The sequence below is a fragment of the Rhinolophus ferrumequinum genome, chromosome 8 (genome assembly GCF_004115265.2).
Source record: "Rhinolophus ferrumequinum isolate MPI-CBG mRhiFer1 chromosome 8, mRhiFer1_v1.p, whole genome shotgun sequence".
Classification (NCBI taxonomy): domain Eukaryota; kingdom Metazoa; phylum Chordata; class Mammalia; order Chiroptera; family Rhinolophidae; genus Rhinolophus; species Rhinolophus ferrumequinum.
Genome location: NC_046291.1, coordinates 71,837,885 through 71,862,546, shown reverse-complemented (window position 1 = coordinate 71,862,546; position 24,662 = coordinate 71,837,885). Strand labels below are relative to the sequence as shown.

Sequence of the window (24,662 nt, the reverse complement as noted above, 5' to 3'; positions counted from 1 at the left end):
CATCCTTCCACAGCTGATCTGTGCCCCAGGAGGCTGACTTTTATGGACCCCATCACTAGGCTTGCATGACCTCTGGTTTCTTGCTGGATGCCACTAATGAGAGGCTTCAGCAGGATACTGGACACTGGAATGATGCTGAGGTTGCGTATTTTTTCCCCTGCTTCCCTCCATGCCACGCGGCAGGTTGCCAGTACCTGTGTTCCTCCACTGATGGCCACAGCTACTATCATCTGGTCCTCTCCTACAGTTCCAGCCACAGCTGCCTTTCCTGCTCCCTAGAACCTAGCCAGGCCCCTCTGATTGGTTTAACCCTTTGTAACTTCTGACCACAGCAGGAACTATAAAAGGCGTTTCAATGCACCTTTCTGCATTTACAGGAAAATTATGTCTTTCCCTTTTTCCAAAGAGCTGAGACAAAAATACAGTGTTTGACCCAGATCCATCTGAACGGGTGATATTCAGGTTATGTGAGGACACTAAAAAGGTCAGCCAGTTGGCAAAGTATTTCAAGTTCAGAGGACGAAATGTGTCATCTACATTGAACATGTGCAGAAGGAGAAGCTAATGACACAACTATCCATGTAGGCATTCAGCCCAGCAAGGTGGTTGTCACTAGGCTAAAACTGGACAAAAATGGCAAAATGATCGTTGGATATAAAGCCAAATCTTGACAAGTGGGAAAGGAAAAGGACAAATAGAAGGAAGAAACATTTTAGAAGATGAGGGAATAAAATAATCTTATATACAAACTTCATGAACAACTGCTTAAATGAAAAAACGAAAATCTTAACTATCTCTGTGGTTTACCAGCTGTCACATACGCCCACTGTACAAACAGGTGGGAAATTGTTTTAAGTTCTCGCTTATTGATTTTATATCAATTTGCACCAGAAGACCGAGATAAGCAAAGGCTTCCAGGAATAAAATTAGGGTCTACTTTATTCAAGAGTTCTCCTGCCTTGGTTAATTACAAAATAGGAGAGAGGACTTTCCTTTGCCCTTCTGCTGGCCATGTCGAGAAACCTGAACTTGGTTTTGCCTCTGTTCTTCTTTATATCTTCTTTCTTGGAAATATGCACTATGTTTGTAAATCACTGTGTTTTTAAAATAATCCAAAATATGAAGAAAAAAAAAGGTAAAAGTCACAGTACATTCTAGACAAAAGGAAATGTTCTTGAGAAGCATGTGCAGGCAGGTACCTGAAAGTTTTCAAAACCACATCAACAAACGAAGCGGTTACATAAACGACTTTTGAATATTGAAATTTCAATTATGTCAGCAAATCAGAAGGCATATGAAACAAGACAACACCCTTTCTAAGATTTCCTAAGATCTGTATCACATAAACAGAGATTCTAAAGGGACATTTATATAAAGTAATTCATATTTGGAGCCAACAGAAGCCTCATATTGATGAGAGAATTCCAACTGCCAGCATCACAGAGTAAGTGCCTTACGATTTCAATTCTTTGTTATTTGATCTGAGGTTTCCCTGGTTTTATTTCAGAAGTTATGTCTCAGAGAAAACTAAAATTTATGTGAAAGTTCTTTAGGATCTGAAAAGCACTTTATATCTTGGCTTTCTTTAGAGAATTTTGTCGAAGAGGGGTAAAGTACTGAGATTTAACCAGACCAGAAATAAGGTAATAAAGTTGAATTTACTACACCAAATCAGGATTTCGGCATTAATAGGTACAAATTTACATACTCACAATCTCTGGTTTCTTTACTCTACATCTTCTGTATTGATATACTGCTCAGTATGTATATTTATATATTTTTTCTAACAGTTAGAAACATGGCACAACTTGGGACGTACCTCAATGAGAATATTCTTCAATCCACCAAATTTCACGTTATAATGGCTAGGTCAGTACTAAGTGACACCTGCAGTTCTCCAGAAACTAGCATCAAGTGGTGCTAATATCCTCACAAGTACTTAAAGATTTAAAGTTGTCTCTATCTAATCTATGGTTGAGCACAGTGTAGAGAAAAAAAAGATAGCAAGATATACTTAAAAGTCAAACATTTGCTTCTCCGTTTGCTAGGAAAAAATATATTCTCTCATCAAATCCAATATGTGTTATTGTTAAAAAATTACATGCCCATCACTAAATAGCTGCGTTCACCTGCATATTTGAACTTATCAAACAAAGAAAACAGGCTTGGCTGCAAAGTTAATGAAAGTCAAATAAAAGGCCAAACTAAACAGATGAGACACCATGCCCTGAAGATCAACAAAGGGGATCATTGTTAGGTGAGAAGGGTTTAGTAACTTCAGCAAGGAGGATTTGCTGTGCTCATCACAAACACAAAGCAACTCATTTAAGCTACTTAAACACAAAAACACATATCCCGCTGCAACACTGATGGGCAGTTTGTTGCATACAACTGGATTTTTTCTTGACCACACTGCATTAGGGTTAAACTCCAATCAGCCTTACGTGGCTATCCCAGAGATATTTTTGAAATTTTTGGTAATAATCATGGTGATAACAAATAGATAGTATTTTTTTTGTATCAGTTTTTGTTTAAATAAGGAATGCTATATAAATGTAAGATGTGATGGCAATTATGATGTCTGAGATTAAGATAATAATGAACTATTTATTTGTTTTAAAACAACCCTCATTCCAGTATGTCCTTCCTAAAATGATTTTACAGCTTTTGAACACTGGACATTCCCTGGTCTGGTCTAGAGCACCACAGAGTCCATAATACACCCATATTTGTCCTTCCTGAGATTTGTCAGAAAAACCTTCAATTCACTAAACTGAAGCACACACAATTTCTTCTCCTCAACAGCATCCATTAGGAAACCTCCTGGCAGGTATTATAATTACATATCTGGAAAACTCAAGAGACTCAACTTAAAAGCTATTTAGCAAAGTAGTGGGGCACAAAATTAATATACAAAAGACAAACAACAAATGGTATAAATGTATAATGGAAGAAGGTACTCATTTAAATAGGAAAAAGAGATTCAAGTCACAGGAATAAACTTAATAAGAAATGTTAAAACGCTACTGGAGGACACACAAGAAATTTTGTACAAAGGGAAGATGTACCTAGTTGGTAGAGTTAATATCAAAAAGATGTCAATTCTTTCTGAGTTAATTTATAATTTCAACATGAGCTCAATAGGAAAAATATTAAGAGTGGGTTTTTGAATCTAGGCAAAATGGTCATAAAGTTTATATAGAAAAATAATTAACCTAAAATAGGTAAAACAAACAAACAAAACAAAACTGGGGGGAAAAGGGCAATGAGGGGGGATTCGCACTATCAGATATTAAAACAAAAAAGGCTGAACACTTAAACAGTGTGGTATTGGCTCATCATTAGACAAAGTGACCAAAAGAATGTTATAGAAAGTCCAGAAATAATTCCAAATGCATACTGCAATTCAATATATGAAAAAGATAGCATTTCAAATCAGTGGGAAAAAGATAAACACATCAATAAATGGTAAGATGATAGCTAAGGGAAAAGATGTTGGATTTGTACTCCACATCATACTCTAGTAAAACCAGGATAAATTTCAAATGAATCAAAGATGTACATATAAATTAATGAGAGCATGTAAGTATTAAAAGAAAGCACAGGAAGTTCCTTTCTAACATTGCAGTGGAGAAGGTCTTTATGACTCAAAACCTAGAATCCATAAATAAAAGGAAATAAATTTAACACATAAAACCACAAACAAAGTCAAAAGATAAATGACAAACTGAGAAACTTATATCATAGACAAATGCTGATCTCTCTAACATATGAAGACCTACTAGAAACCAATAGAAGACTAACCACATAATAGAAAAAGAGGCAGAAATATAGACACTCAAGTCACAGAAAGAAAATCCAAATGGCTTATAAACATCACTTGTAATAAGAGAAATATGTATTAAAACTACACTGATGTATCATTTTTCAGATTGGAAATGGCCTAAGAGATTGGCGACACATTTTATTGTTTGTGGGAAAACAGGCCCTCACACACTGTGTAGAGTTGAAATAGGTACAACTCTAATGGAAGGAAAATTTGCAAAGTTTATCAAAACTAGATATACCATTGACTCGCAAATGAACTTATAGGAATTTATTCTACGGATATATTTACCAACATGTGAAATGCCGTTATAGTAACATCATCCACGCCAATTTTACTGGAAATAAAAAATTGGAACAACTCACATGCCCATCAATAGGAGACTGGTTAAAAAGTCATTGAACATTTACAGAGTGAAGTTCTACACAGCGCTTAGAAAAACAGGGAGGAAACTCTCTAGTACTGATCATCAAGACGTATGGTTAAATGCAAAACAAAAGGCAATGTATAATACAGTGTATATTGTGTGCTACTTTTTGTAAGAAGAGAAGGAATAAAACTATCTATTCATAATTTCTGTTAGATAAAGAAACTGCAAGAACATATAAGAAAATAATAACGAAGTATGCTCTGTGTATATGAGAGAGAGAGAAAGAGAGAGAGAGAGAGAGAGAGAGAGGGAAATGGTGAACAGGGTGAGAGTAAAACTTTTCACTGCATGCCTTTTGGCTTTTTCTAAAATTTTGAACTGTATGAATATATGGCATTTAAGGGATGTGCGAAGCCTGTGCTGCCAGGAGGAGCTGGTGCTTCACAACCCTGGTCACAAGCCAACTATTTACTATTGGGGACAGTGGGAAGTCAGTTAAAATTGTCTTCTTCATTGCCAGAGGACTGTTTCTACCGAAAAGTACACCACGAAAGCTACATTTTGGAAAGAGAACTACCATGAGTACAATACATTTTTTATTGATTTGTGTTGTTTTACCTAAGAGAAAGGGAATTATGCCCCAATAGAAGGTGTCCTCTTTTAAGTGTTTCTCTTCTTTTTACTCTTCTGTGAACCTCAAAAAATCCATTCAGTATTTTCCATGTCTTACTCTTGTCAGGCTGCTCTAACAACAGAAACTGATTTCTCCCAATTCTGGAGTCTGGAAGTCAGAGGTCAGGGTGCCAGCATGGTCCATCAGGGCATCTTTTGGGTCACAGACTTCTCATTGTGTCCTCACATGATTGGAGGCACATTTCTGGAACCTCTTTTATAAGGGCACTAATCCCATTCATCAGGGCTCCACCCGCATGATGTAAGCACCTCCCATAGGTCCCACCCCCTAAAATCATCATCCTTGGGGGTTAGGATTTAAACATATGACTTTGGGGGGTGGAGGTCACATACATTCAGACCATAGCATTCCTCATAACATACTTCACAGCTTTTAAATCTGTTTTTGTAAGCTGAAGTTTTCTCTCCTTTTGTTGATTTTTCCATTAATCTTGGAAACTCCTCTATTTTGTCCACAGAATTTAAAGTTTTCTGATCTAGACGGACATATTATTTTAGGACAAGTCTGTCCAATGAAAAGCACGGTGGAAGGATTCTTTCAAACAAAATTTATGGGAGTCCCTTTTCTACTTAAATCTCCCCTTCTATTGAGAGTGAGTACAAATCAGTGTGTTACCTGTGATTTCACGCTGTTTTCAGACTTATATTTTACCAGCTTGCAAGGACATTTCTCTCTCTTTGCTCTAGGATATTAGCAAACCACCTAACTCAGCTGCCTATGAGTCTAACAATATACCCTGAAACATTTTATCCAGATCATCAATAAAGACAGGAAGAAAGCTATCCTTATAGCAGGTTTCCACTAATTATCATTTGATTCACCTCACCTAGAAACACATCGATCGGTAACTACTCTTTGTAGCTTTGTCGAATTGTTGAATTACCTAAAAGTGGTAAAAACCAGACTGTACTACTTTAGTTCTTTGATAGCTTCTTCCCTCTTCTTGCAGGTGCTGCAGCTGTTAATACTTCCTCATAAATGGATAACTATCCCCAGATGCTAACCTGCATAGACTGAAACTGATTCAATCTTCTGTCCGGAGCTTTCACTGAAGAATACAGTGTAGGGTAACTATGACAACACTCATGTGATTAAAGAAAAGTTACCTCCAATAATCTAGAATTCCCTTCACCCATTGTTGCAAAAGAGAATTTATAAGACACTTTGCGTTGTAACTTGCCTTACATGGTAAAGATAATATAAAACACGTACTCTTGGAATTAAAAGGTTGTGTTCAGTTTGTTCGTTTTCTTTTCCTCCCTCCTCCCCCACTATTTTCCCCTCTGTGTTTCAGTTTGGTTTCTGGGCTGGATTTAGAAAAAGAGCAGATGGGTCATGGGGGACGATAATTCTTAAGAAAGTAATGTTAATACAATATAGTGACTAAACATACTTCTTTTAAAAATAACAGAAGCAGACGATGATAACTGTAGAAGCTGAGAGTTCAATATAATATTCCTCTACTTGGTATATTTTGAATATTTTTCATAACAAAAAGTTAAAGTAAGTAAACATTAACGTACATTCTCAATCTCTTTCACTGGGGTGCATCTTATCAGATATTCCATAAACTACCCTTGGCCTCATCCTCCAAATTGGATCTATGTTTACAGAAAGAGATTTGAGTATAATTGAGATAAAATGTGCAATTTATTTTCCTGTATTTAATAATATGATGAGAAAAGTAGAGGGAGGTAGCAACGTGGTGGTCATCCCTGAACGCTGGGCGTTAGGAACCACTTAAATAGGTCGTTGGTGCTGTTTGAATATGGTTAGGGAAGGGAAACGTGTGTTGAGTTACACACGGGTGTTATGAGAAAATAAGGTTTTAAAGAAACTCTGGGTCCAGATGGTAAAGAACATGAGAAAAGAAAGAAAAGAACAAATCCAGGAATGGCTGATAATGAAAGGCTGAACTCAGACAATCTCTGCATATTATCACATATCCGGAATAAAGGAAAGAAGACTGATCGTGGGGTTTCTGTGGATTCAATCCCAATGACCGTGCACAAGCTAAACACTCAAATGCCTACAAGGATTGCAGTTTTATCGCAAAACTCATCCAGGCAGAAAAGGACCCTGTACCTTCAGGGATATGGTTTTCTAAAAAAGATTTATCTGCCCTCAGCTTGAGAATGGAAGTAGACTGAACTAGAAAGAAAGGGCCAGGATTTCAAGGATTTGGTCTCAAGGAGAGAACGGCACACGAAAGAAGTGAGATAGCTTAGGAAAAATGGTTTGCTGTTTTCAAGCTTTGCTGAGCTAATGAAGCAGTATACACCAGTAACTCACCTCATCTATCTATATTGCTTGTTCCTGAAATTCCCCAAGAAGATAGTAATATTAGCTGTGAGACTGAACAGATTATGTATACTGTATTTTGGTGGATATAACAGGAAAGGTGTGCTCCAGAGAGGGAAAATGGTGTCAGGCTATGGAGAAATATTTGGAGGAGAAATCCACACCCCACCCCTCCTGAATCTTTAAGTGGTTGAGAAGGTAAGTTTTTCGCTCAAAATCAGGAGCAGAGAAAATCTGGCTCAAGTTGCTTTCTATTTGGGATCTGAGAGTGGTGTTTCATCAGCCATTTAGAACTTAATTGCAAAAGCATAAATAAATTTCCCAAGCCCCTTATTCTCTTTATAAATAGCACTTTTCTCACTTGTGTGCTATTCTTCATTTGCCTGAAAAGCAAATTAAGGCTTTCTAGTAGCTATCCTCAAATACATAGGCGCTCTGTGGGTCCTACTTTATTATCTCATTTGAGATTTCAGAATTTATATTGAGAATAAAATCATTAAACTAGACAAAGAGGCAAAGTTAGCTGGCATGTCTATTACTTAAGAAAACATGATTGAACTCAAAGTCATCTTCACAAATCTAATGACCTTTAATAGGGACAAATGAAGATGAAATCACCGAAATAAAAGAAACAGATGTTAGAACTTTACATAAACATGACAGAATATTATCTAGTAATCACGATATATCAGAAACAACAAAGAAAAACCAACAAAACCTTTACAGTGATCACTGACTGGGTCTTAATCAGAGTACTGTTTTCTGGGTGAAAACATAGGTGAAATGACAAAATAAGGCTCTTTTCTGATAGGGAGTTCAACCAATACGAGAATGCTTAGTAAGTGACATAAGGAAAGCCTAAATAAAATGGGGAAAGGATCACTCATGTGAGGGATAGGTTTTAATTCTCCTCAAATATTTAGAAAGGAATCATAGATTATGATCAATCATTCCACATTTGAGTAGCAGGCAGGGAAAGAGCAAGCTGTGGAAATAGAAACTTAGAGTATAATCATGAGAAGACTTCCTTATCATAAAAAGTATGACATTGAAATGAATGAGCATTGTGAAATCTCATCAAAAGATGTTTAAGTTGGATGACAAATAGTCTTGTATCTCACAGAAAGACTTAAAAGACGAAGTTCAAAATTCTGTCTATCCTAGATTCCTCTGATTACCTATAGAATCAAGGATTAATATCATCCTTTAAGAATGATTTAAGAGAATTCTAAACCCTCGGGCACCCATCTGATTTTGATAAGTTGGTGACTAGCTGTATTCTCCAGAAACTGTTGAGTGTGGAAAACATGCATAATAATTTAAGAGTAAGACACATAAAGTATCAATCCTGACTCTACTATTCACAAATTCTGACTCTTCATCTGAGTGTCCTCATTCGGAAAATATAACATTTGACCTCACCTTCAAGAGCTGTGCAGACGATAAGATAATAAATGTGAAAGCAGTTTAAGACCTTTAGAGCATTGCAGACTTATGTGTATATGCCTGTTTGTCACAGTAACAAAAATATTAGAAACAAACCATTCCTATGTCTCAGTGGCACATGTATGAAGCTCTTAACTATGAATATGAAACCTTTCACTCCTGGCATAAAACTGTAAGGGAATCTATATCCAAGAATTAAAGAAGGGCCTTGAGGTTAACCATTTACTTTTGTTTGTCAAGTTTTTTACAAGAGTATACACATTCATACAATAATGTTCACAAAGTTTATTGCTCAAAGAATTTTAGTAAATGAATACACCTATGTAACCATCATCCAGGTCAAGATATAGAACGTTACCAACACCCTAGAATATTCCTTTATGTCCATCCCAGTTAACCATCCCAAAGGTAACTACTATCCCAACTTTCATCACTATGGATTCGTTTTAGTTATTTTGGAAGTTCACATAAATGAAATCATACAGTATATTCCCTGTGTCTGGCTACTTTGGCAAAAATTATTTCTGTGAGATTCATCAATGTGGTTGCATGAAGCAGTTGTTCATTATTTTATTGCTGTATATTACCACAGTTTAAGAAAATACAAAAACAGAAGCACTTCTGGAACAGCGGTGTAAAGACTTCTGAAAATCTCCTCTTCTATAAAAGAAATGAGATCACTAGTAAAAATTGTTAAAATAAACTTTTCAGACCTCTGGAAATTAACCAAAGACTTGCAGTAATCTGATGATCGCTTATTAAAAACAAAACAAAACAAAACCCAGTGAGCTTTGTAACATTTTAACTTTCCTTATTCTGATTTCTCTCTTCCCAGACCCATAGTAGCCTTGCAAATCTGCAGCCTCACACCACAGCAGCTGTGAAAAACCACCCTAGTAGACACTGAAGGGAACAGAATGGGTTGGAGCTTCCAGAAAATCCTCAGTCGATTGCCTTTGTTTGATCTACCTGGCAACTCCCTGGAAAAGCCCCATTCACAAGACTTGTCTATTTTTCACCTGATCCAGTTTACTCAGTGAGGAGAACTCTATTCCAAAGGCATTGTTAAAAATATTCAGTGGCAATTGTTTAACATTACAGCTATCTAAGGTAGAGATCCCATTTGAAACATGTAAGAGGCTTGCTGAAAAATTTAGGAAAATCTAGAAAATGGGACATCCACAGTGGGCTTTGAAAAGCTCCTATATATTCCTGGGGATTTTGAAGTCCACATGCATGTACAGGGCTGTCTGTGTGCATGCCCCCAGAAAGACCACGAAAGACCCTATTCTCTTGGTTCTAGCACAACCTGAAGCTCTGTGCAAAAAGGAAGTGAAGGCTAAGGCAGACCTATAAAATGCCAGAGCACTTAAGGCATGCTCCAACACAAACACACACAGAGCCTCTTAGCAAAACCTTGAACATTTATTGTTTCAAAGCATTTAAGGAAATCTTCCTACTTAGCTAACCAAGAAGAGGCTTCAGTGGCACATATTACAAAAAATACAAATTTTACAGAATCAGGTAACAAAAGTCATTAAACAAAAAAATAACAACAAACTGTAACAACAAAAAACCCTGGAGATAGGATTCTGATTTCTGAAGTCAGCACATTATATCACATAAAAATTTCAGTTTTCAACCAAAACAAATAATTACCAGGCTTGCTAAGACATGGGAAAGCATGGCCCATACACAGGGAAAAGAGCAGTGAATAAAAACTTCCCCTGAGGAATCTCAAATGTTGAGCTTACTAGGCAAGTATTTAAATCAGCTACTATAAGCAAGTTTAAAGAACTATAGAAAATCATGGCTAAGGAATTAAAGAAAAGTATGAGAAAGATGACTTATTAAATAGAGAACATATGTATATTTAATCAGATATCAAATATATATGTGTGTGCATATATATATATATATATATATACACGCACACACACACATATACACACACACACACTTGAATGAGATAGAAACTTTGGGATTAGAAAATACAATAACTGAAATAAAAAATTCATGAGAGAGCCTCAAGACCAGATTTGAGATAAAAATTGGCAAACTTGAAGATAGGTCAGTAGAGATTGTCTAGTCTGAGAAACAAAAACTTTTTTTAATTGAAGAAAAGTGAACAGAGCCTCAGAGATCTGTGGAATACCATTAAAAATATCAACATGTGCATAATGGGAGTCTCAGAAGGAGAGAAAGAAAGAGAGACAGAGAAAAGAACTTGAAGAAATGATGGCCAAACATTTCCCAAATTTGTTGAAAAACATTAATCTATAGATCCAGAAAACTCAACCAACCCAAAATATGATGAACATATAGAAATTCACCTTTAGACAAACTGTAGTCAAACTGTCAAAAGACAAAGAGTAAAAATGTATTTTTGTCTATAACAATCTTCTTCTATATGAATTAAAAAACATATGCATAAATTACAAAACTGTGTTGATAGGCTTTCATATGTAAAAATATAATTTGTATGATAATAATAGCACAAAGATGTAACGGGAAAAAGAGCTAATGTGGAGCAAAGTTTTTGTACATTATTGAAATTAAGTTGGTATTAATCTGAAGTGGATTGTTTTCAGTTAGCATGTTAATTGTAATACCCATGGCAACCACTAAGAAAATAACTCAAAATAATATAATAGAAGAAACAAGAAGGGAATTATAATAGTACACTAGAAAATACCCAACGTGAAAGAAGGCAATGATAGAGGAAGAAAAAGACATAAGACATAGAACACAAATAGCAAAATGGTAGCTGTGTACACCCTAACTTATCAGTAATTACATTAAATGTGAATGGATTAAGCACTTGAATCAAAAGACAGAGATTAGCAAAATCTGTCTTTTTTTTTTTAAATGATCCAACTATATGGTATCTATAAAAGACACTTTACCTTCTTTAATTTATTTTTCATTTAAGTATAATTGGTATGCATACTTATATTGGTTTTATTAATTTCTGGTGTACAATATAGTGATTTGACATTTTGATACCTTTGACATTTTGATCACCCCCCTCCTCTCTTCTGGTAACTATCCCTTTGGTTTCCATTTCTGAGTCTGTTTTGTTTGTTTGTTTTGGTTTGTTTATAGATTCCACATATAAGTGACATTATATATAAAAGACCCTTTAGATTCAAAGAACAAAAAGGTTAAAAGTAAAAGCATAGGGAAAAATCTCTTTAGTTATTATAACCAAAAATACTTAGTAACTAAAGAAATCTACATTAGCTATACTAATAGCACACAAAATAGTCTTTAAGACAAAAATGGTTATAGAAACAAAGGGTATTTTATAATAAACAGTTAATTCATCAAGATGACATAAGTGTGTATACACCTAGCAGCAGAGCCCCAAAATACATGAAGTAAAAGCTTATAGAATTGAAGAAATAGGCAATTCAAAAAATAGTAATTTGAGACATTAATACCCTACTTTGAATAATGGAGAACAAAAGGAGAGAGGAGCAACAAAAAAATTAAAAACTGGAACAACAGTATGATCCAACAAGTTCTAACAGACATCTATAGAACACTCCACCTAACATCAGCAGAATTCACATTCTTCTCAGGTGCATATACTATAACAATTCCCCAGGACAGACCATATATTAGGCCATGAAACAAACTGCAATAAATTGAAAAGTATTAAAATTGTACAACATGTGTTCTCCAGCCACAATGGAATGAAATTAAAAATCAGAAAAGAAAGAAATTTGAGAAATTTACAAATATGTGGGAATTAAACAACACACTCCTAAATAACAAATAGATAAAACACACACACACACACACACACACACACACACACACACACACAACACACACACACCAAAAAAACAAGGAAAATTAGAATATATTTTGAGGTGAATGTAAAGCAAAATACAACATAGCAAAGCTTATGTCATGCAGTGAAAGCAGTGCTCAGAGAAAATTTTATAGTTATAAATGCCTGTATTAAAAAAGAAGAAAGATCTCAAATGAATAACCTAAGATTCCACCTTAAGAAATAGAAAAAAAGCAAACTAAATTCAAATCAAGCAGGAAGGAAATAACAAAGATTAGAAAGGAAATAAATAAAACAGAACACAGAAAAACAGAGAAAAACAACCAAACCAAAGTTTGGTTCTTTAAAAATATCAACAAAAATAGGCAATCCTTTAACCACTGATTAAAAAGAAAAGGAAAGAACTGAGAAAAAAGTCTTAAATTACTAAAATCAGAAATGGGAGGAGAACCAAGACGACAGAGTAGATAAATGCTGTTCTTGCCTCATCCTGTGAACACATCAAAATTACAATGAAATTATAGAACAGTCAACATGGAGAACCATCTGAAATTTAGCTGAACAGAAGTTTTATAACTAAGGATATAAAGAAGCCACATCGAGACTAGTAGGAGGGGTGGAGACGCGAAAGGGCTGGTCCCACAACCACTTGTGGTGGCTGAAAATCGGGAAAGATATCTCAGCCACCAGGGTTCCCCACAAAGGAGCAAAAAACCCCAGTCCCCCATACCAGGCTACCCAGCCCGGACTGCTGGTGCTGAAAAGAGAAGCTCCCACATCACCTGGCTGTGAAAAACAGTGGGGATTCTGACCATCCAGATGGGTCAGAAGGCTGGAGGAAAGCAAAACATCCTCTTAAAGGGCCCATGCAGGCACTCACCCTGGGCTCCAGTGGAGGGACGGTGACTCTGGGGGTGTCAGAGACTGAGTTGTGTAACTTCGGGACAAGGACTGGAGGAACAGTCTCCATATTCCCTGTGTACGGCCCTTCTCCAGTGCAGCCAGCAGGTAGGCGCCATCTTTCCTTTGTTGAGCCCGCCCCCACAGGCCAAATCTGAATCTGATTGGCTTGATAAGCTTTACTGCTGACTCATGAGACCCTGCCCTCCCAACTTGTGAACCACAGAAGGTTTTATTAACAGCTGAACCTTATGGAAGCTGGCAGGTGGTAGCAGGCCTCAGAGTGTCCCGGCTTTTTTCGAAGCTGCTTCAGACCTGGTACTTGTGGCAGCCATCCTCAGTTCACAGCATGCCCTCTCCCATGTGCTTCCAGGTACAGCACAGGCAGCGAACAACCATGGATCCCTTTGTAGCTTCTACCAAGTACTCCCCCGTCAGTCATAGACAGTAGCTGACCTGGGCATGCACTGAGCCCTTCCCAAGAGGCCCTAGAACCAACATACTTGGAGATTTCTTCAGACCACCCACAGCAAAGCACCACCCAATTAGCCCCACAAGTGGCACACACAAAGGGAGGTCTCAACAGGCACCAGAGCCCACTGGGCTGAATCCCACTCAATGGGGTAAGCCCCCTGCACAGCAACCCATAAGCTGTGGATGTGTCCAAACCCTGCAGCCAATCAGCCTGAGGGTCAATACAACCCACTGACATGCCAACAGCAATCAAGGCTCAACTACAACAGGAGGACACACACAAACACACACAAGGGAAACTCTGGGAGCACCCAGCTCAGGTGATCAGGGAGACTGTGCCACTGGGCCCCACAGGACACCTGCTATTTAAGACTACCTGACAAGACTAGCAGCCCTATCTATGTATATTTTGTTCCAATATTGATACATCATTTGGTCTTAAATGAAAGAACAGGAGAAACTCCAGAAAAAGAACTCAACAAAACAGAGGCAAGCAACCTACCAGAGTTCAAAACAATGGTTATAAGAATGTTCAAGGAACTTTTATCTCTGTAATGTCTTTCTTTACATATTTTATAGCTATATTATTAAGCACATTTAAATTTAAAGTTATAATCCTATCAATCCCTTTATCATTATAAAACACTATGTTTTACTCCACTAATACTTTTTGCCTTAGAGTTTGGTTTGTCTGATATGTGTATAGCTACACCATTTTCTTTTGGTTATTGTTTCATGTTAAATCTTTCATACTATCACTTTCAACCTTTGAGTCCATATATTTGAAGTGTATCTATTACAAGCAACATATGATTGAGTGTTTCTGTCAACTTTAACCATCTTTGTCATTTAATTGGAGTATTAATCCAACTAATTAAATGACATTATTGATGTATTTGTATTTAAATCTACCTTCTTACTGTACAGCACCTTCTGGTTTTTGTTTCTTTTGTTCCTTTTTGGGGGTTAATCAAGTGTTTATTATGCCTTTTGTCCTATCTATTAGACTGTTAGTGAGACATTTACTTTTATTCTGCTGGTTACCCTAAAATAAGAGATTCCAGTAGTCATCTTTTGGTTATTATAGTCTGTCTACCTTATTTTAGTATATTTTTGGGTAATCCTACTTCTATTTTAAACCCCCAAATGATTATTATTACTGTGTGTATTTAGATTTACTCATTTACCCTTACCTGTGTTTGTAATTTGTTCTTGCAGTTCCATGTTTAAACCTGAAAAAAAAATCCCTTTAGACTTTCTTTTAGTGTAGGTCTGTTGGAAACACATTCTCTCTGTATTTGTGTCTTAAAATTTATTTCACATTCCTTTCTGGTGTATATTTTTTGTGACTATAGAATTCTTGGTTGGGAGTTATGTTTTTTAGAACTTTAAAGATGTCATTCCATTGTCTTATAGATTCCATAGTTTCTATTGAAAAGTCAGCCTTAAATCTTATTTTTACTTCTTTGAAAGTAATGTATTTTTTTCCTCTGACCACTTTCAATATTTTCTTTTTATCATTGTTTTCCAGTTGTTTGAATATGGTGCTCTGGATATAGTTTTCCTTGCATTTATCCTTCATGTGGTTTGTGAAGCTTCTTGAATTCATGAGGTGCTGTCTTTCATCAGTTTTGTAAAATTAGTTGCCAACAGTGTTTGAAATGTTACTTTTCTCAATTCATGCTTTCCTATCCTCTGAAACTTCAGTTACAGATATATCAGACTTTTAATTCTGTTCCTCATAGTTCTTACTTCCTATTCTGTATTTTCCATCCTTTTTACTCTCTATACTTAAATTTGAATATTTTCTATAGCCTTCTTTTGCAGTTCACTATTCTTCTCTCTCATGTGCCTAATCTATTATAGCCCAATCTGTTAATTTGTCTTAGTTCTTGTAACTTTTAGTTCTAGCATATCCATTTGGTTCTGTTTTTTACATACTTGGTAAGTTTTTAATTGAATGTTGAAACTCCTATATGAAAAATTGCGGACTCTACATGAAGTTATTCTTTTTCCAGAAAGGGTTTAATATGCTCCGGTCATATGAAGTATGGAACAATCACATTACTCCAGTCAATGCTGGATTTCAGACTTTGTTAGCCTTGTCAAATTCTAGTTTGTTCTGTTAAAACAGAGCCTTGAATTTTCAAGGAGTAGCCTTTCTGGGTTCTCCTCTGAAATCCTGAGGTGTTTATTTGGGCTCTTGTACCTTGAAGATCTCTAAATTGTCATGTCTCTCACGGTCTCTAAGACTGCCAAAATGTCTGCTTGGATATTTAACCTCCAAGCTGTTCCTTTACACTTAATTTCTATGCATTTTACCCTGCAGTTTAGGAGTCAGCACGTGCTTTGAGGGGAAATTGCACAGAAGTTTGAGCACATTCTTCTGTGGTTTTCTCAATTCCTGGATCTTAGTCTCTCAAGTCCTAACCACTTTGGTAGCCTCAAATTCCAACACTTGTCTCTTAAACCCAGTGAGACTACTGTAAGCCCAGGCTGACACTTGCTTTTTAGCCTCTATTATCCATATCATGAGTCTGCAAAGACACATGGGAAAAGCTGAGGTGAATATGGGGCTCAGTTCATTACAGTTTTGTTCTCTTTGAGATCATGGTCCCTGCAGTACTGGCTTTCTTAATTCCCCTCTAGTGACTTCAAACAGTTTTATTTTAAAATAGCTGTTCTCAATAGGACTTAATGTAACACGTTATTTTATCATAGCCAGAAGTGGAAGTTGAACCACTTACTTTTAATTTGCAATTTTCCAAATTTCTACTTTCAATATAGTCTTATCATTTGTGGTTCTAAAACTGCAGAGTTAAATTGAATTTAAAAAAAAAAATTATGTACCTGGTGGACTTAAAAAAAGAAAAATGAGCCAGGAAAGCATTTATTCAAATACTAAATAAAATTTGTACAACTGCTATTTTTCTATGATTGTCATAAATAACAAAGGGAAATGGATTCCTGAGTTACATGTTTGTCTAACACTGCAGATTTACCATTCTGTTTATCCCCGGTCTAATGCCACTATTGAAAAACAAAATCACAGGGATAACCAAGATGGTACAGTAGGTAAACACTGTGTTTACCTTCTCTCACAACCACATCAAAATTGCAACTAATCTACGAAGCAACCATTATTTAGAATTGCCTAAAATCAAGCTGAATTGAAGCCTTTCAACTAAGGACATGCAGAAGAAGCCACCTCCAGACTGGTAGGAAGGTCAGAGACACAGAATGGCCTGGTCCCAAACCTATGTGTGACCACTCAAGATTGGGAGGACTATTTCAGCTGTGGGGATCCCCCCAACCCCTAAGTAGCGAGAGACACCAGCCCTACTCCAGCCCAGAGTTCCAGTGCTGGGGAGAGAAGTCCCCATAATTTCTGGTTGTGAAAAACAGTGGAGATTGTGACTGAGTGAGACAGTGCAGATGCACTCCCAGGCGCTCCTCTTAAAGGGACTGTGCATGGACTTACCCACCAATGGAATCATTCGCTCTGAGCTCTAGCACTGGGTCAGCAGCTGGAAAGGGGGCAAGGACAAATCGTGGGGAATTGAGTTGTCTGCTTGGGATGGGGGCTGGAGAGGTGTCTTTCTCCTGGATGGAGGAACTGGTGAAGGCTATTGTTTCTTTGTTGAGCCCTAACTCTTCCCGGCATGGGAATACAGGCGGCCACCATTTCTGAGTCTCCGCTGTTCGTTTGCCCCACCCTGGCGAGTTGAGACCTGGCCCTGCCCAACTTTCGGGCACACCCAAGCTGCTTTCAGTGTCTTTCTCATGTAGACCAGACCGCCTGCCTTGACTCAACCTGTACTTTCCTAGGGTCTCTCAAAGGTTCGCAGAACCCAGACCAGCAGCATATGGCTGGAGCATGTCCTGTACCTCTGGCTGAGCAGCCCTAAGTCAGCACTAGCAGCAGCCAGCCTTGACTCAACCTTGGTTCATGGCTCAGCCTCTCAAAGGTGCTTCCAAGCACAGCACTGGTGGCAGACATCTGCGGATTTCTTTCTGGCTCCCACTAGGTGGCCCTAGGTGGGGCATGGGCTATGGCTGAAGTAGACCTTCAGTGGATCCTCTCCGAGGTGGTCCTGCAGCTGGTGCCCCCAGTGGCCAGCTTCAAAATGAGCTGGAGCATCACCTAGCCATCTCCAAGTACAACACACCCAAGGGGAGGATTGAGCAGGCACCAGAGTCCTGCTGAGGTAGATCCTACTCTGTAGGATCAGCCCCTGCACAACAGCCTTTCCCCATAGTCAAGGCCAGTCCTTACAACCAGTGAGCCCAAGGGTCAGACCCTCACATTGACGTGCAATTATCAACCAAGGCTCAACTACAAGAAGAGGGCACACACAACCCACACAAGGGATGCACCTGGAGTACGTGGCTCAGGTGACCAGAAAGACTGCGCCACTGAACCCCACAGCACATCTACTACATAAGGCCACTCTACAAAGACTGGAAGACATAGCAGCCCTACCTAATACGTAGAAACAAACACAGGGAGGCAGCCAAAATGGGGAGACAAAGAAACATGTCCCAAATGAAAGAACAGAACAAAGCTCCAAAAAAAGAACTAAGCGAAACGGAGATAAGCAATCTATCAGATACAGAGTTCCAAACACTGGTTATAAGAATGCTCAGTGATCTCATAAAAATGGAGATGGAAACCATGAAAAAGAACCAGTCAGAAATAAAGGATACAATAATGAAAATGAAAAATATATTACAGGGAATCAACAGATTAAATGAAGCAGAGTATACAACCAGCGATGTAGAAGATAAGGTAGAAGAAAACACCCAACCAGAAGAGCAAAAAGAAAAAAGAATCCAAAAAATTGAGGAGAGTTTAAGGGGCCTCCAGGACAATCTGATGCATCCCAATATTCACATTATAGGGATACCAGAAGGAGAAGAAAGAGAGCAAGGAACTGAAAACCTACTTGAAGAAATAATGATAGAAAACTTCCCAATACTGGTGAAGGAAATAGACATATATACCCAGAAAGCACATGGAGTCCCAACAAGATGGAACCACAGAGGCCTATGCCAAGATACATCATAATTAAAATGCCAAAGGTTAAAGTTTAAAGACAAAGAGAATCTTAAAAGTAACAAGAGAAAAGAAGTTAGTTACCTACAAGGGATTCCCCAAAGACTGTCAGCTAATTTCTCAACAGAAACTTTGCAGGAAAGGAGTGGCAATATTTGCAGAAACTTTGCAGGCAAAATTCCAAGTGATGAAAAGCAACAACATACAACCAAGATTGCTCTACCCAGCAAGGCTGTACTTTAGAATTGAAGGACAGAAAAGGAACTTCTCAGACAAGAAAAAGCTGAAGAAGGGGAATTCTTTAAGATGGGAAGGGGGTCAAGGACGGGTGAAAGGGTAAGGGATTAGGAAGTATAAATTGGTTGTTACACAGTGATCATGGGGATGTAGGTTATAGCATAAGGAATATAGTCAATGATATGGTAATAACTAGGTATGGTACCAGACAGGTACTAGATCTATCAGGGTGATAGATGGGAATGGGGTTGGGGTCAGGGTGAAAAGGTGAAGGCATTAAGAAATATAAATTGGTAGTTAATGCAATATGGGGAATATAATCAACAATGTTATAAAGATCATGTAAGCTGCCATATGGGCAGTGGACTTATCAGGGGCATCACTTCATAGACTGTAGGTGCCTGACCAATATGCTATACACCTGAAAAACTGAAGTAGAATAATATTGAATGTCAACTATAACTAAATATATAGGTGTATATAGTCACGGGATGTGGAGTATAGCATAGGGTAGATAGTCGATGGTATTATAACAGCTATATAAGATGTCAGAGAGATAGTAGCTTGGAGGGTGGGTTATCTTTATGAGGGATTTAAATGTCTAGTACGTTGTGTTGTACACCTGAAACTAATAAAAAAGAAAAGAAAAACAAAATCAAAACATCCTTTGTTTTTATGAGTATAAAAGTTACTATCTTTTTATAACATATATTCTGTATTATGTTTTGAAATTGTAACATACCATATTTCCTCCTTATAAAAAGGGGAGTTTATCAGGTTGATGTGTACTTTTTTTTATTAGGTGAAAGAAATGGGTCTTTTTACTATGTTTCGTAAGTCTTCCGGATGGGACATGCTCCATTTAGAGCTCTGTTCCCTGCTTGGAGGGACAATTAATATGCTTACTACTTGAGAAACAGCATGGCTCATTGGACTAAGCTTTGAGTCAGTAGTTTGGAGTTACAATCCTACTTCTGCTACTGCTTCAATTTGTGCCCCTGGGCCAACCATTTAACCTTTGTATTTGTTCACCTGAAAAATGGGATAAAATTATCCCTTATTTGCAAGAGTAGCTAGTAATAACTGATTTTGACTATAAAGAAATTCATATAATATGTTTTGACCAGTTAAAATTGCTACAAACCTTTCTACAAAATTGCTACAAATTCAGTTTCCTCTAAAGCCTTAGTACTACTTTGATTGCGATTCTTCTGATCTAAGTAAAAATGAAGCACAATAAAGTGCAGTTAAGTGTTTTGTTTAATTTGCATGCTTAAACAGGTGGGAAAACCCAGGGTAGTTAAGTCTGAGAAAACAAATTTTTTTAAAAAAAATAGAAAAATAATCTTTGTTTCCTCCATAGTTTCTTTTAAATTGTAAAAAGTATTATATATTATACACATGCATTATTATCTATTGCCAAAGTGCAAAAATTCACATTTACACACAATTATAACAAATTAACATCTATTACTTTCCTTTTCCTATTTATAGTTTTTTAGAAATGGAGTTTAAAGAATAATTATTCTTAAATTTTATAATAATTTTATATCAGTACGTTTAAAAAACATTCTCTCACCATATCATAAAAGGGAGCAAATAGATCATTCCTTTACCTGGTACTAAATCTTCTGCACAATAAATGCAGAATCTTCTGCTAAATCTTCTGCTCTGAAAAAATATGAAAATTATTTTGAATACAGAGAAATTTAAGATATAGTACTTGGACTTAGAAAAGGTGCCATTAAAAAGAAGCTTTAAAAATATGCTTTTAAATATTTAATAAACCATCCTCAATTTATTTCATAAATTTGAGTTTAATCTAAAATAGAGGATACTAAATTGACTCTCTCTACCATGTGTCTCCTTATAACTGCCTCTAGTACATTTATAATTTCTCTATTTGAGACTCAGTGATTTTTCTTGTCTATGAAATGGTAATAATATTATCAAAGCTACCTACCAAAGGTGTAATGAAAATCAAGTAAGAATGTGTATGAAAACACTTTGAGAACCATTTATCTTGCTAGAGATAACACTGAGGAATGCTGTCATCTAACAGGCTCCAAATAACATCTCTGTATTACTGAAGTCTTAATGTTTTTATTCACCAGCCTAATCTTTGTCACCATTCTAGATGGTTTCAACATCCTTGTAAAAGACTCATCCAAATTCCTGGATGCTTTGACATCCAGTATTTGGATCTCCACATTGTTAGTGGCCATTTTTTTTCCATCACTCCACTGGTAACTCTCTGTCCACTGTCCTCACCAGACACAACTCGGCTCCAAAGCCTTGAATTCTTATTCATAGATCATAGTTTCTATCCTTCTATGTCGTGTAAATATCTTGCAGGAAGCAAGAGTCCTTCTAATGGTGTCTACTTTCCAATCCATTGCCCCTATCACTTCTTTCTATCCAGAAGAACCTCTTCCAGACTATACTTTCTTCTTATCCAACTGAAATTCTATTATTCATTGTCCCAATGACTCCCACACAATTCCCATAACTTCCTGTCCCTCTCTTTCTCAAAATCTCTTAGTATAATACATCCAACCATGGAAGAACTCAATTATCTGCCTTCTCTGTGCTTGTTAACCCCTATGTGATACAGGAAATAACCACACACATAGCTGGGCAGACTGATAAGCATGATCTTCAACTTCAAATGGGCCCTCATCCCTGACAATTCTACTATAATCCTTTTCTCTGTAATCTCAATTAGGACTATTTTCTACCTTTTCACCATGCCCCTTTCACTTTATGCTAAAACCTTTCTTTACATTACAGGGAAATTAGAGCTCTCAGCTGGGAATACCATCACCCTCCAGTGTCCAGTTCTACAAACTCATCTGCTTCTGCTTGCCCTTTCTTACTCTTGCCTGTCTCAAAAAATAAACGAACAAACGAACGCAAGAAAGAAACGATAACGATAGAGTTAGATAAATAGATGATAGATAGATAGATAGTTAGATAGATAGATAGATAGATAGATAGATAGAGAAGGCTGAAATGGAGGGAAGGGGAGGAGAGAAAAGTGGAAGGGAGGGGAGAATGTAGGGAAACAATAAAAAAAAAAAAAAAAAAAGGAAAGGCTACTCTTCTCTTGAAGGATAGCCCATCTATCTCATGCTCTGAAGCTCCTGCCTTCCCACCCTGACAAGCATTTTGTTCATTCAGTTTTCGTCACTTTCTTCTACATTTTCAACTGTCCCTCCTTATTGTATCATACATCAGTTTACAAATATAATTTATGATCTCTCATCTGAAAGTAGAAACAAAATCAAATCCTCTTTTGACTCTGAATTTGCCTCTAGCCATTGCCCGATTTGATTTTTTTATAGCCAGATGTCTTTAAAGAGTTATTTCTGCTGCCTCTAAATTCTTATTTACCACTGACCCTTCAAACATTTCAGTTTGGCTTCTGCTGTAACTACTGTCAAGGACATTTAATTCTCTCCACGATGTCGTATCGAGTGAGTATTTATTTATTTATTTATTTATTTATTTATTTATTTATTTATTTATTTATTGTCCCTCAATTTACTCATGTCTCTACAGGAGTCAGTACCACTTCTATCACCCTTTGTAAAACACTGTCATGGATGACATATCTTTCTCTTGGTTTTTTATCTCATCTCTCTCCGTGCTACTGTTTCATCCCCGTTCCTCACTGTTAATCCTCTGCTTGCTAAATTTCTTTTCGCGTTTACTCTCCATTTAGAGGCTCTCATTCATTTCCATGAACTTTAATACCATTTATTTGTGTGCTGACAATTCCCAAATTTCTATGTGTAGAAATTGCATGCTCCTCTACACTTCAGTCACCTGCATCCAACTAATTACTTTATATCTCCATTTGGATGTCTCATTGGCAACTCAAATTTAACATTTTCAAGATTGAAAAATTTCACTATTCGTGTCTGCATTCCCTTCCCTATAATGTCTCTCTCCCCCTCAATCTACCCCATCTCAACAAATGACACCATGTCCACTCATTTGCTCAAGAAAAAAAAGTAGGAGTCATCCAATTCATCAGTAAGTCCTGTTGATTCTACTTACAAAATAGATCTTGAATCTGTCCACTTCTTTCCACACTAGTTCACAGTACCAATAATCTCTTGCCTGACTTACTGCAACACCCTAACTAGTCTCTCTAATTTCTTTGGTAATTTCTTGCAACCTGTTCTCCAGATAAAAGCCAGAGTAATCTTCTAAAGCATAAATGAGACCACACAACTCTTTTACTTAAAATTCTCCAATGGCTTAATGCTTTACTTTGAATAAAATCTAAGGACCTTACTTTGGCCTACAAGATCTTGCATAGTGTGGGCCTGTACTGCTCTCTTTATTTATATCACTCTCCTCGTTGCCATGAGAGCCTCCTTTCAATTTCTTGAACATATCATAGGCTTTGTACATACTATTCCTTCTTAACTAGCTCCTTTCACGGCTGTCTCATTTTGTAGGTTTCGGTTTAAGTGCCACTTCCTTTGTAAGTTCTTCCTGAACTTACATTGTCTCTAAATAGGTCCCCTCTTTCTATCTAACCCATCATTCTTATTCTTTATCTCAGCATCCTGTCTGATTTTATAAATAATCCTTCCCACTTGAAAATTACTTTTTACTTGCTGTTTTTGTCTTCCTCTTGATACTGTAAGCTCAGTGAGGGCAGAGACTATATTCATTGCACTTCGCTATACAATCGCTAGCACAAATCCTATAGCTAATAGTTACTTGTCGAATAAGTGGATACCACAGATAAAGATGGACAATGTAGTAAAAATGACTAATTCTTATGCAGTCTTGCATTATAGAATTTTAGAACTATAGCATCAAAGCTTTATTCAACATTTTAATCATTTGTTAAAATGGATGGAGGGCACTATTTTTGAGAGTCTTGCGTATATTGCCTGTCCTCTGCTCCAGTGCCTTTCAAATTATCTGTGGTGAATTTCCAATCTACGAGACTTTTGTAAAATACAATAAAATTGAATTACAAAAAATAAAAACAAAAATACCAGCCCAATTTTTCTTATTACTAGCTTCAGCAGACACAAAATTATTCTGTCAAGTTTCTACAAAATTTTTTAAAGCATTTATCAATGTCTGCACTAATCTCACTGAAGATTATATTACTAGCTTAGTGTAGCCTTTTCATCAGTGTTGGATACATTATTTCCACTGTAACTAGTTTCTCTTCAACTATTCTCACTTTTCTGTCCTAGACTATGCTGCCTTAATGTTTTGTCCCTCACTTATTCTCACATCCATATTCTCAGTATTTCTTTTTTACCTCATTGGTACAGCACAATGCTATGGATAGACCTAAGTAGAAAGAGAGGTATAACAGCAAAAGCTAGGATATAGGAATTTTTCTTCCCACCTTGTGGGAAGATGAAGAAAGATTCAGTTTGTGTTGCTTATATGTAGCTGTTGTTACGTCCGAAAGCAGGTGAATACCTTAAGATGAATTTCCTTCCACTATATGCCATACTACCCAATATCAAAAGCAAGTTCAATTCCAGCTTCTCTTTAGAATTCAAGGTTTAAGCTTAG

General features: G+C 36.9%; 1 pseudogene; it reads left to right on the top strand.

Moving 5' to 3' along the window:
• Positions 1-312: 312 nt before the first annotated feature.
• Positions 313-731, top strand: LOC117025568 (60S ribosomal protein L26-like; annotated as a pseudogene).
• Positions 732-24,662: the final 23,931 nt, after the last annotated feature.